Source organism: Monodelphis domestica, chromosome 1 (assembly GCF_027887165.1).
Source record: "Monodelphis domestica isolate mMonDom1 chromosome 1, mMonDom1.pri, whole genome shotgun sequence".
In the NCBI taxonomy this organism is placed as follows: domain Eukaryota; kingdom Metazoa; phylum Chordata; class Mammalia; order Didelphimorphia; family Didelphidae; genus Monodelphis; species Monodelphis domestica.
This window is the reverse complement of record NC_077227.1, coordinates 96,493,061-96,503,764: the sequence shown is the minus strand read 5'-3', so window position 1 is coordinate 96,503,764 and position 10,704 is coordinate 96,493,061. Positions and strand designations below refer to the sequence as shown.

At 38.1% G+C, this 10,704-nt stretch overlaps 1 long non-coding RNA gene across 1 annotated transcript; it reads right to left on the bottom strand.

Moving 5' to 3' along the window:
• Positions 1-2,778: 2,778 nt before the first annotated feature.
• LOC103098167 (uncharacterized) lies at positions 2,779-6,341 on the bottom strand. The gene is made up of 3 exons (XR_460326.3): positions 6,230-6,341; positions 5,098-5,181; positions 2,779-3,704 (listed from the first exon to the last, which is right to left on the bottom strand). It is a non-coding gene; the product is annotated as an uncharacterized LOC103098167 (long non-coding RNA).
• Positions 6,342-10,704: the final 4,363 nt, after the last annotated feature.

The window sequence follows — 10,704 nt, the reverse complement described above, 5'->3', positions numbered from 1 at the left end:
TATTATCATTATCTCTATCCTGGGTTTGGCACATCCTGATGAAAGAGAGATGGGAGGGGGAATCCCCCCTATCCCCAAGAGGTATTTTTCATTTGTGACCTGTGGAATTTGAACTCTGGTTCTCCAGGGTTGAGATTTTTGAATTATTAACCCACAGCACCCAAGCCAGCAGCCTCTTTTCCTCCAGGATCATTGTACACAGTTTTTCCTCTTTTAATTTGGCATGGGAACTTAATCATGAGTTCTGCATAAAAATATTCAATGGAGGAAAATGACTCATAATTGGGATATTATAGAGGACACATGTAATGTAATTTTAGCAGAAATTCTGATTGGCCACTTGGGTGTGAGAGAAACTGTATCCTCAGTGGAAGAGGGCCTTTTAGCTCCCTTTTGCAAATTACAGACTTAGCTCAGTTTTCCTATATTAAAAGAAGGCACATTCAACACAAAAGTCAACATTTATTAATGATCCTGGAATATAAATCAGCTTCTGAATTTGAAACCTAGAACACAAGAGTTGAAAGGGACCTTAGAGAACATGTCATTTAACCTCCTCAGTTTTGGAATTGGGGAAATGGAGTCCCACAAAGGGAAGTGTCTGGTTCAAGGTCACCCTGCTACCTAGAGTATGGGCCAAGACTAGAACTTGGTCTTTTGACCCCCATCCCAGTGCTCTTGCCATTACATCCTGCTTTCTCTCTGGCTGTCAGACCAGAATGTAATAATATACTCATTATGAGCCTGGGAAGTTTTTATCCCAGAGTAGTTAGTTCCACTTGAAACATTCATTAGTGACAAAAGAAAATATGTTACAAACCATTCACTTCTAACCACCAGATGGTGATTAGGCGGATGAGGGATAATTTCTAGTTCTCTCTTTAATCAGATTGTTAGCAAAATAATGCCTATAATGAACAACTTTTTTTGGTCTGTCTGTGTGGTGGCAGGGGCAGGGGTGGGGGGTTGGAGGAGAAGCAGAGGGAAGGCTTGTCTATTATTAACAATAATACCATGTGGTACACTTGTTATGGAACATGGCTGGTTAGAGAGGTGGAAGAGACCATAGGCAACGAGGGAAAGAGAAAAGGATGTTTGATCTGGAGTCAATCTGAATTAAAATCTCAGCTCTGTCTCCTACTACCCATGTGTTTTTGAGCCTCAGTTTCAAAATCTGAAAAATAAAGAGGCCAGATTTAAGAACCTTTATGCTTTTTTTCTAGCTCGATCTCAGTGATTCTAGATATTATATACTTGATACAAATCTTCATTTCACAAATAAGAGAGCTAGAGTCAAAAGAGATAAATTGATTTGCCCAAGGTCACATAGGTAAGTGGTGGTAAGTGATGGTGGCATAACTATAAATCTCCTCAGTCAGTTCTATACTCCATATCATAATCTGCTGTTTATGGGCAAATTGAAGCATCCACTCACTGAAATTTAGCTCTAATCCCTGCTTCTAATTTCAAATAGGGTAGATAGCAGGAAAGACAATAGATGAGAAGGTCTAATTTAGGTGGCAATTAAGGTACAGTGAAATGAGTACTAGATTTAGAGCTAGTTTATCTGAATGTAAGTTTTTTTTTCTGTCTGGGCTAACTGTGTGATCTTGGAGAAGTCACTTAACCTCTGAGGCTTCAGTTTTCTTATCTGTGAGATGAAGAGTGAAATACTTATATCTCTAATACAGGGTTATTGTGGACAGCAAATGAGATAACACATATAAGGTATTAGTTGCAAGTCAGCTTTTTGTTACTATAATAATGATAGAAGATGGAAATACATTATAGCCAGACATTTGGACACAAATATTTTCAACATATTGTATTATAAGTATCAGCAATAGCTAATATGTTTGTGGCACTTTATGTTTTGCTGAGCACTTAACATATATTATCTTATTTGAGATATTTGTTCATGACACAGCTCTGTTGAAATTTAATGACAGGGATGATGGGATAATAATCCATGTCTGAAATATGATTCATAGTGTTTCTTTTCTCTTTCCTGGACAAAATGTTCAGCCTGAACATTTCCTCAAATTCTGTAAGTTCTCTACAATGGATGTAACATGACTTGAAGTCCACATTTCTAAATAAGATAGGGAAATCTCCATAACAATTAGAGCTAGCTCAGAGTGAAATGGTTTGCTTACGTAATGTGTTGTCTTCCACTTGTGTCTTCAAATAAAGACTGGAGACCATTTGTTGGGTATGTTACAGAGAGGATGCTTGTTGACGTATCTGCATTAGATTATATGCCACCCCCCAGGGTCTCTTTCATCTCTGAGGTTCTATGATTTTATGACACCAACAAAGAATGTTAGAGCTGGGAAGGACCTTAGAGATCATTTGGCATTCTCATTTAATAGATAAAATAAAGCCCAGAGAAATGAAATTATATGTAACTAGGTTTTGGCATATCTGGGATAAGAATGTAGGTCGGTTGACTCCTAATATAGTCTTCTTATTATATCAACTTAAAAAAATAAAATCTTGTTAGGATACTGGTCAACTTACCCTTTAATTACACAAATAGGGAAGAGCTATTTATTTCCAGTGATGAAGCTAAGTGGTTGGGTGGATAGAGCTCTAGGTCAGGAGTCAGGAAGATCTGAGTTCAAATATGGCCTCAGACACTTAGTAGCTATGTGATCATGGATGCCAATTAACCTCTGTTTGCTTTTATCTACTGGAGAAGGAAATGACCAACTACTAGCATGGAAAGCATTGGTGTGCTGTGGTCAACAGGGTCACAATGAGTTGGCATGATTGAACATCAAAATACATTTTTTCCATTACTTCAAAAGAAATGCTTAAAATACAAAGAACTTATAGACTATTTAGCAAATACCACAAGAAACAGCAACCCATTTCTCCTTTCATACTCTCCTGAGAAAAAGGAAAGACTAAGATTCGAGGCTGCACAGTACTCACAGGGGTCCATACGCAGATACCAAAAACATATTATGCATCACCTTTATTTATATTCCCATGAGGTGAGGACTCATGGGAAAATTGTAGGGTTGCCGAACAGATTTGAATTTCCCCTTAGTCTTCACTATTTGAGTAGCCATACAGATTCTCGGTCTTCTGGCCCACCAAGTCATGATTTAGACTTTCATGCTTCAAGATGAACTATCTGTTATCACTCTCTCCTTCAAAGAGTGACTCAGTTGTAGGAAGTATCTCTAGATGCTAGTCAGAGCCTGAACTCTTTACCTCAAACTCTCAAGCTCATAATACGGCCACCAAGGTTGCCCATTCAGCTGCATGCTATCATCTGGGAAACACATATTCTTCATTGGCCATTTCCATGTACACTTGGTCTTCCCATGAGGTTGATCAAGCCAAAATCTTTTGAAGGGTTATGGATCTCTTTCAAAAGGTTCTGTAAAGTGTAATGTTCTTGAACTTGATGAAAACAGCACAGTCATCCACAATGAAGAGCACCTGAAGGATTTCTCTTTCCACAGAGATGTGCCTTATTTTTATTTTACAAATCTCTAGCCTTTCTTGGTCCTTCTTCCTGATTCCTTATTTCCAATATATTCCTCATCCTCATATTTTCACCTTTGTATTCAAAGTCACCATGTATCAGAGAGTATAATCTGGAGCTCATTGAGGAATTTCTCCAACTCTTTATCTAATGGTAGCACATGTGTTATAGTGATTTTCATGATCTTTCTGCATTTCTGTTGCTCCTATTGGGAAATATTAGTTGACCAAATATTCCATGAAATACTGTTGTACACTTTGGGTATACAACAAAACTGACTTACTTTAGTTGCAACTTACTTCTTTATAGTTTCATTTATAACAAGAATATCAAAACTGAGAAAATCTTCAAAAATAATCCTTACCTTCTGTCTTAGAATTGATATCAATTTTAAGACAGAAGAGTGGTAAGGGCTAGGCATTTGGGATTAAGTGACACACCCAGGGTCACACAACTAGGAAGACTGATGTGATTTTGTGTCTCAAGCCATATGTCACCTTGGTCATTGGATAAAAAGCATCAACAGATGAATTTATGCTTATAGATGGCCTAAAAAGGATGTGATTTTTTTAGTATCCTCTGTCCATTCCAACTCCCCATTTCCTGTATTTTACCCCTATCTTCTAGAATATAGGATCAAATGAAATAACATTTGTAAAGTGTTTAGCATGGTGTCTGGCACACAATAGATACTTAATAAATGCTTCCTTCCTTCCCTTAATCCCTATCATTGCAGGAACAAAAGGGAACCATATAGGAAGGAGGACTACCTTCTACTTTTCTTTGTTTCATAAATTGCCATGACCACAGAATTTGTTAATCCAGATTTCAGTCTATTGAGGATGAGCCTCTTTGAAATTAGTTAAGTAAACTAGTTCTCAGAAAGGGACTATATTTTTCCAAACCTGCCAGATCCCATTACTGGCATAGATTTCAAGAAACCAAGGGTCACTTCTACAACGTAATGAAACTTAAGAGTAGAACTTTGTGGGGTCTTTTAAGTATTCCATTTAGGCAACTCCAACTTTCAAATAGGGTGTGCTCCCAAAGTTTACTTTAAGTACTATAATCTATCTACATTAATGGTATGTTAGAGTATGAATTCTAGGAGTCTAAATATAATTTTTTAGCTAAACCTTCTATCTCCCAAACACCTAGTAGAATGGTCTACATTTTTAAGAGTAGTTGGAGCTTCATAAATGTGATTGAATGAATGAATACACGAACAAATGTTTGTGGGCTAGTCTAGAAACCTAAGCACCATTTGCAAATTATTTCTTTGGGAAAGTGGATCCCACAGTTTGTGGTAATATGGAATGGAGTCATAGTAGAAATACACCTTCCTTCTTCACCACCACATGCCCATTAAAGTTGAGAAGGCCACTGACTGCCTTATTTGATGTAAGAAGGAACACAATCCTTCCTTTCCCCCAGTGTTGTTTGTATTTATAGGTGGGATATTCATTACTCAGTGTGTGCCTGCAAAGGATAAATGGCACTTTACCAGTTATGACTTTTTTCAAGTTTTGAACTGGGCAAACTAAGGGTCAGGTTTTACATGTCAAAATCCTGGAAGTAAAATAATGAATGCAAATTACCACAGCAATGAACTCCTTTTCTTTTCCCAGGACCCAAACTGGAAAGTCCAAATAACCTGAGGTTTTTCACTCTGCCTTGTATTTCTATGAAAAAACAGATATATAACAAATAAGCATTCTGATACAGGAGATTTGTTTGAACTAACAACTCTGGACTGTTACTGATTCACCCCTATTTCCTGGACCATCTGCACTAACAGCTGGGGGTATAGTCATCATTGATGCTCATCACGAGAACCCTGAGGCATAGCACGATGCTGACGTATTTTCTGAATCACCAAAGAGAGATGAAATTATGTTCATTATCGCTTCAAGGGGAAGCATGTTTTATTGCATTCTAATTCCCTGAATAGTGATAATCCATGTGGGGTCCCTTCTAGACTGTGAGCTTTATGAAAGTAAGGACCGTGCTTTATTTGATTTTTTTTCTTTCCCCCAGCACCTTGTACAGTCAATGATCATGCTCTCTTTATTGCCATGAATATATTTTCAATTGATCTTGTTTTAGATATAATTTTCTTTAATATTATATTTATTTCTATATACATCCTTTCCTCTTCCTAACAGTGAGCTATTTGTTGGAACAAAGATGTTAAAAGGAAGATAAAAATGCAGTTCAGTAACACTAACCTATGTACCATTTGTGCTTGACAGAGAGGGAGGTGCATTTTCTCAATTCTTCTCCAGTGTCACACTTGATCATTATAAGTATAAGCATTTCACTTTGTTTTATTATTCTTTCCATTAATGTTGTTGAAGTCAACATGTTTATTATTTTCCTGGTTCTCAGTATTTCACTCTGTATCAGTTGTTAAGTCTTCCCACGCTTTTCTGAATTCTTCATATCTCTGGTTTTTATGTCTAAATACTTATACCTCTGATTTTTGGGGTCCAAGTACTAGTCCATTACATGCATGTATAAGAGCTTCTTGAGAATACATAATGGAGAATTGTACCTATCCCCTACTCTCACATCAGAGCAGCAGTAGGTATCTTTGATTGCTTCTCACAGGCCATAGGAATCCTTTTAATTGTCTGCCCAGTAAGAACTCCATGGATGTATACTAGAAAGGCAATGCCTACTCCCCATCCCTCTTTGTCCTGCTAGCTTTGAGGTGTAGGCACAACTCACCAAGTTCTGAAGGATTGTCCTTTTCTCCACTGGACTGCAAGCCATGAGATCATGACTTCTTAGGCAACTTTTTTTTTTCTGGGATGGAGCTGCCATCTGTCCATGTTTTCGTTCCTTTGGTAAAGAGCTTTGTGATATCACAAAACATAGCTGCTATCTTCCCCTTCCTGGGCAGCCTAGGATTCAAGCATCCACTACTGAAGCAGTCACAATAGTGACAACAGGGATAATGGCAAATCAGCTGATAGTTACCCACCAAGAGAGAAACTAAGGAAAGAAAGCACCTACTCAACATAGATAAGGCTATAGTCAGTGAAAGAGAAATATAAAATACCTAATAAGCAGCTCTTGCAAAAAAGCTGTCTGTGAATATCTAATTAAGGCTCAATCAATACATTATAGTTATTCCCTAGTTCTTTATTGCTTAGCATGATTCATATTTGGACTCCTTTGATTAGATCCCCGAGAATCTATAGAGGGGGTAGAACTGGACCACTGGGAGGCTAATTTCCCTATCAAGGAAACTAGAAACTCCAGGTTTATGAATCCAGATCATAGTAGGAAGGCAGATAAAGGACAAATATTGGAAAAGGGAGCCAGTCAGCTTAGCTTTGCTAGGCTATCTGACTCCTAGAAATGTACCATAATTTATGTAGTCATTCCCTAATAGACACATTCTTTATTTCCAGTTTTTTTTTATCACAAAAAGCATTTGGTGTCTATAGGATCTTTTTTACAGTGTTTAACCTACTTGGAGTGTGTGCTTAAGAGTGAGATCTCTGGTTTTAGGAGTATAAACATTTTACTTACTTAAAACAATAACAACACAATTTTAAATTGGTTGGACCAATTCCAGCTCCATAGATAATGTATGTAGCATACTTGCCTTCCCACAGCCCTCCCAATATTAATGAGTCCTATCTTTTGTCATCACTTATAACTTGCAAGGTGTGAGATGGATTTGCATTCCTCTTTTTAGCGATTTGGAGCAATCTTTCATTTGATTGCTTCCCTCTTCTTTTAAAAGAAATACCTTTAGTAGCCAACGTGACTTGGAAACTAGGAGAAGCATTGCTGGAAATGAGAAATAGTTGAGTGATAAAGACAATGAATGGAGGACATTGATTATGGCCAAAAGGAGTAGAGGCCTTTTTCTGATAAACCACATCTGCTCCCCTTTGGTCTTGGTAAAATCAGAACTAAAGTTCTTTCTCTAGGAGTAATATACAGTTGCATGTTTTTCTCCCTGGCATGGCAACATACTAGCAAAATACACACTCAGACTATTACTCCTGCCCCCACTGCTCTGCAAATACACACCAGGGAGCTAGATAAAATGAAAATAGATAAACATAGCTATGTCTACCAGGTAAGAATTAAGATGGAGATCTTGAAATCTCCTTTCAACTTCATTACCAATCTATTAAAGGATTCTGTTCTAGAGTCCCCTGATCAGGGGCCAAATGTGTGCGTGATGAAAATGCATTTGATTTTGCTAGTTAAAAAAAAAATCCTGGTGATGTAACTTGATTGTGTTGACAAATTAACCTAATGAGAATAGTTTCCCACTATGTATTCATTAAGCAAAAATGTGCAAAGTAGGTATTTACAGCCTGTTAACCCTTAATTGGCTCAGCCCCGAAAACACTTAATTGTGACACTAGTCACCAAAATCCCTGATGTAGTTAATGGCTTTCAGAGTTGCAAAATTATACATTTTAAATGATGATGTTTAATTAAAAATTATTTAGGATTATATTTAGTCTATGCACTTAAGTGAGCAACTTTGGCACACCAGAGAAAATACACTAAGGCCAACTATGTTGGGAGTTTTACATATTATTATTATGAAACTCAGACATGAAAAAATTGAAATAAAGCTGAGACACATTGTAGAAGGAAATGGGCCTAGGAATGAAGGGAGATAGATTTGAGTCCCATCTCTGACCTAATTTACCTTGATATTGATTGTCATTTTGTTTCTGTCAGCCTCAGTTTTTTCTTCTATAAAATGGGGTTAAACTTGATCTCTATCATTAAGTGGGAACTCCTTGAGGACATAGACTATTTATTTTCTTTGTTGCCTTAGTACTTGTCACAATACCTGGCATGTAGTAAGCATTTATGATATGATTATTTCATTGAATTTCTAAGGACTCGTTTAGCTTCAATATTCTACTATTCTATCTATATTTGGAAAATGATGACACACAGGAACTAATAAAAATAAATATTTGAAACATATCCATGGGCTCAATTGCAAGTTTCATGGCTGCGTTCTATACTGAATTAATCAACTTTTTATCCACTAGGCTTATAAAGCTAACTTGTCCAATTAGGGCCAAATGTAAAATCATCAGAAGATAATATGGGCAAGGAAAATGGTGAAATGTGTAATCACAATGATGATGACAAATTTAGCAATAGTGATGATCATCAATTATGTTTTCTTCCTTTGTCTCTTTCTATCAGGGACGTGATTTTCCAGATAGTGTTATTTGCTGAAACAAAGGTTAAATGGCCTATACCCATTGAATGTCTCTGTAGAGGGGAAAACTTTTCATCTGAACCAACAAAGCCCATGTTGCAAGGGAAGATTGTTTTTTTTTTTTTAAATCCCTAAAAAGAAAACAATTAAATTCCACAGTCACGCTAATCTTATTTCTTCCTTCTATATCCCGAGTGCTCCATTTCAGTGTTCAAATACAGAGAATAGTAGCACTGTTGTTCTCCCCAGAGACCTTTCATCACGTACACAGTTTTAATGAACTATATTCTAAGGTGGTTGAGCAGTGGTCTTCCCCTTGGGACCTGGAAGTCTCTGAGCTATGTGCTGGAAAAAACAGCTGGTAACTGTTCTTGAAACCTCACTGACTCACATCATAGAGGCGTTGAGTGCCCAGCCAAGGGATGGAGGGACTTGCAGATACTATGTCTACACTGACCAAATCTACTATCCCACTTATAGGCAAGGAGAGGTCCCTTGTACTCTTGCTTTCCTTGTGATTGAGAGTCTTGAGGTTTTTCAGTATTCATGCCTCTTAAACAATTGGGCAGTCATTGGTAATGTCATAAAGCAGCTACTCTGTGCAAAGGTTGGTATAGACAATGGGACTGGTATGAAATAAAAATGCCAAGGGCTAACAAGCTTTCACTTTCAAATTTTTTTTTGAGAAAAGTAGAGCAAAGGCTTCTAGTTTTTCAATTTGAGGCCAGTGTCACATAAGCATTTTGGGCTCAGGAGTTCCCTTTCCTAATCTTCTCAGTCTTCAATGTTTCAGTGAATCTATCCAATCAACCACCAAACGCTAATTAAACAAAAGGCCTTATACAAGTGCATGTAAGGATAAAACGGTAATTAAGATATAGTCCTTGCCTCAGGTTTACAGACAAATAAACTCATCCCCACCTCCCAAAGATAACTAACATGACCAAACAGGATATGAATGTGTCAAATGAACTGTAGAGAGATGACAAATTGAAGGCTAAAGGAGTTAAGATAAGGAGATTTTCCCATAGGCTAGGGTAGTCCAAGAAGGAGAAGGTGAGATTTGGTGTGGTTAGGCCATGAAAGATGAAGGGGAGAAGTGGTTCAAATAAAATGCAACAGAATTCTAGCTATTTATGTATGTATGTGTGTGTCTGTGTGGTGTTTTAGTGATGTTGCAAGGCAGTGAGGAGCCCAGTCTGGCAACTAGAGGTGCCAGAGGGTCTGTGTAGTTACAGATTAGCTAGAAATAATGTTGGAGAGTTGGGCTGCTCTGTGAAGAGTCTTGAGATACTCATATAAAATCTTTCTATACTTTCCATACTTTATTTCTATACTTTCTATACTTTGGGGTGTATGGGGTGTTCAGGGAGGGGTAGTATCTCTGGTATGGAGGGCTTCTCGTGCCCTCTTAGGGCAGCTCTCCAGCCTCTGACCCTCACCTGACACCCAGCTCTCACTTGTGGCTCCCAGTAGCTGCTAGCATGCGGCAGTGGCCACACCCTGGGCAACGGCTTCGACAGGCCGGCTAAACCTTGTGAGGGTAGCCATCGGGTCGTCGTCGACCCCTGGTGAACCAGGGCTTTGCTCACCCAGCATGTGAAGACTGCTTCAGCCGAACAGATGGAAGAAACCAATAAGAAGGTTCAATGGCTGAGAGGGCAACGCAGCAAAGCACTGTGGAGTGCTTAGGGCATATTGGAACACAAAGGACAACACGGCCATCCAATGCAGCTGAGGAAGTCTCCAGGTGTGACGACTTTTCGTGCCACTGGACCCAGGCTTCCAACGCCGAGAGAGTGGGACTGTCTCTGTGCATTGATTTTTCCACTTAAATCTCTTTCACACACAAGTATCTTTGTGCACACTTATCTATCATAGATGAAAAGGCACGAAGACAATCGTCATTCTTGGTACCGAGAGACTACTACTATACTTTCCACCTCAATTAGTTGTTTTTGTTTTTTTTTTAGTGTGTGAGTACTAT